Raw genomic sequence first — 3,686 nt, forward strand, 5'->3', positions numbered from 1 at the left:
CTTTAATGAAAGCTATGTATAATTACTAGTCAAAATTGATGAGTCTGCCAAGTATAGGTAGGGGGAGTAAAAATAGCGGCTGTTTCAAAACGATAAAAAAAATTAATTTTCCATTCGGACCTTGGTATCTTAAAAAGTAGCCACAACATAAGAAAACCTAAGAGAAAGTCATTTAAAGTAGAGTAAATTTGCTAAAATATGATGCTCCTGATGCTCTTTCAAAAGCAACATTTCATGAAAATGTTGTATAGGACGTACTGAAAGATCAGTAGTTAGTAAATTTATATTTACAAATCTACATCTCAAAAACCATTTGATGTAGAAATGTCTATTAGCACTCAAATTAAAGCTAGTATAATGAACTATGAAGTAGTTCATGGCGTTTATTTTCGTAGGAGTAGTAGTTTTCATGAAATTTGCTAAAATAAATTGATTTATAGTTGATCGCACAAATTGATATTTGCCTTCAAATTGACATTGGATTTCATAAAAACTACTACCCATACGAAGATAAGTGTAATAAACTACTTTATAGTAAGTTAGATTTTGTTTATTTTGAGTGTGGACAGACATATGTGCGTTTTATGGGTCTAGTGATATATTTTTTCAAAAATCCAACAATTTATAGGAACAACTAGAAATTAACATTTTGTCAAATATTATAAAAACTACTATTTTTACAAAGATAAACACTATTAACTAATTTATAGCGCATTTAACTAGCTTTAATTTGAGTGCTGGCAGACATCTGTACGTCCAATAGTTTCAGCAATAAAATTTTTCATAAATCAAATTTATTGTCCAAACAACTATAAATCAATTTATTTTAGCAAATATCATGAAAACTACTATTTCTATGAAAATAAACGTTATAAACTACTTTATAACCCATTAAACTAGCTTTAATTCGAGTGCTAATAGACATTTGTACGTCCAGTAGTTTATTTCTCGAGAACTATTGGACGTAAATAGCTCTATTGTGGCTCATATTTCAGCAAATTTACTCTCCTTTAAATAATGTTCTTTTAGATTTTCTAGCGCTGCTGGTAGATTTTAAGATATAGAGCTCCGAATGAAAAATTAATGTTTTTTTAAGGGTTTTAAACATCCGCCATTTTTTATTCCCCCTACCTATACTTGGCAGACTCATCAGTTTTGACTAGTAATTATACATATTTTTTATTAAAGTAATCAGAAATTGGGGTGAGATAACTGCCTTTTTTTCTTCCCGGCTCTTGTACTATGAGAGGATCAGCTGCTGCCTAAGAAGAGTTTCCTACGATGTAGATACGCTTATCGAGAGCAAGACGCACCGAGGTAGCCCCTCTGGAATGAACCTTCACTATTAATCCACCTGCAGTGAGTCGCTTGTATTTAAAGTTACACCTTCGATAGGTACTGAATGTGTACGGTGTAGGCGAGGTTTAATGAAAGAATAATTACAGTGGTAAAAAAAAAGAAGTACAAAAAAATAAGAAAATTAATTAAAGTTATGAAAATCAAAATCACTCATTGTTTCTGAAGGCTTTTAGGACAGTTAATACCAATTAAGAGATATAAAATTAAATTAAATTAGAAAAACAATTAATAAGGATATTGGGTCCTGAGCAGCATTTTATGCTGAGCATCCGGTACTTCAGTCCACATGGTCTCAGGGCGATCAATGGTAATAAATGAGGGGACCTACAGATTGAGCGTCGTGCAAGTCTCTGAACTTCTATACCTCTATCTCCTGGGCGTATGGTAAGGCGAGGTCGAGAAAATTTCTGGTGGCAGCCTCAGAGCAGTAAGGACCTCCAGCTTCTCCAGGTGAGCATCAAAAGACAGCAGCGGGGTGTTCACCTGGCGATTCAAACCTCTAAAAAAGTCAAGGCGGGGGAAAGCGCGCTTCGTAGCGGCAGCCATCTGTGAGTTAAGGAACCGGTATTACAAAATTTAAACATTGCCCCTTGCCCAACTGAACCTATGTAACTTTAGACATATGGTTGCATATGTCCACATTTTCCTACAATTTTATAGAATAAGGAACTCAATAAAAACGACTAGGTTGGTCCCAGAAGGCCCTTGAGACCATTCTAACAGCCCTTTCAAGCCCTTAGTATCCTATATCAATAGCAAGGGCTGACACTTAGGCAGGTACATGCTGTCATCTTACAATGGACTTGCATCAGTCATACTATTTTATGGTTAACATATGTAAGTCAGTACACACAAGTCTTAGGTCATGGTCTCTTTCTTAGAAGCCTCACACCCTGCTTCTAGTCCACGCCTTTTTTCCCCTTCCAGATATTTACTTCTAATTTCATAGGCTCCCCCTAATTTCGTAAATTATCTGATTGGCCCAAACCCCTTCCCCTATTTCACAATTCTTCCTACCCTCTCTTCCCAAGTGTTCATACATATTTCCTAGACAAGATAGCTAAGTAAGAAGTAAGAAGAAGAGAGACACTCTGTAACAGTAACAGTAACATGTAGTTCTTGTAAATATGTTAGAATAAAGTAATTTTAGTCTTCACTGATTTTTTATGATATGTAACTTGTGTTACCTAAACTGACTCCTACGGTTCGCGGAATTTCGAAGGCGCTGGAGAAATGGCGCGAAATTCAATTGACTTTATTGACTACTGAAAGAATGTTTAAATCGTAATGTATTTTATAGCTTGACAATATGCATGGCTAAGGCTAAGCAACGTAATTAATTCCATTATTTTTTTTTTAAAGTAGAAAATAAATATTCCATTTTTTCCTGTTATTGTTAGTGCTCAACAAATTTTTTTTTTTTACATTTCTTCTTATTGAACATAAGACTTTTCAATTTCGTACGTGTTTTCATTCAGTAATAATTTTTCCTAACGCTGGGTGAGGATATTTATTTAATTTAGTTACAAAATACGCTCTATGTTATAATCTGAAAAGGCTATTTTTTTTTATTATTTACTTTTTTGTCCCAATTCTTAAATTTTTTGAGGGTTATTAATTGACAACTAATTACTTATTTGTTGATAAATCTCATATTATTGTTTGTTTTTATCGCTGTTGGGGGTTGAGTATCTGAGGTGGGGGACCAGAAGTCTATCCACTTTCATATTTCCCATTTTTTATTTGTTTCAAATTTAAAAATGTTCGCACTATACGCGCTGTGTCTAAAAGAACCGACTGTTGAGCCTCTCTTAACACATTAATAGGCAATCATTTGCAAACCATTCGCACCTGTCATGTTGATTTTGGTGTTAGACCATTGCTGGATATTATAAATGGAGTGATGGTAACACCTATCAAATGATATGGTCCCCTCATCTCTATCGCCAATCCCTGGTATTTACTCAATTTTGCTTCCACAATGGAGCTTATATTATTATCGTGAGGGATCCCGACATCAATAAATTCCGCTTTCTTTTTTCTTAGATCAATAAGGAGGTTATCTGGTTTATTAAGGTGCACTGTATGGTCCGAAATAATGGATTCATGCTAATGGGGCTAGACAGGTTTTTTTTGGAGGACTCTATTTGGCTGGTACTTGTAGTATGAGCCGAATCCTCAATCAGGCCACACTTCATCGCCAGGGCCTGATGAAAAAATTTGGCCACATTGGTGTGTTTCTGGAGATATTCCGCACGAGCCAACACTCCACATCCACCAGTGATTTATTGGATTGATTCTAGCGCCACCGAGCATAATCAATTGTT

This window comes from Halyomorpha halys, unplaced genomic scaffold, assembly GCF_000696795.3.
Source record: "Halyomorpha halys isolate HHAL.00 unplaced genomic scaffold, Hhal_1.1 Scaffold318.1, whole genome shotgun sequence".
In the NCBI taxonomy this organism is placed as follows: Eukaryota; Metazoa; Arthropoda; class Insecta; order Hemiptera; family Pentatomidae; genus Halyomorpha; species Halyomorpha halys.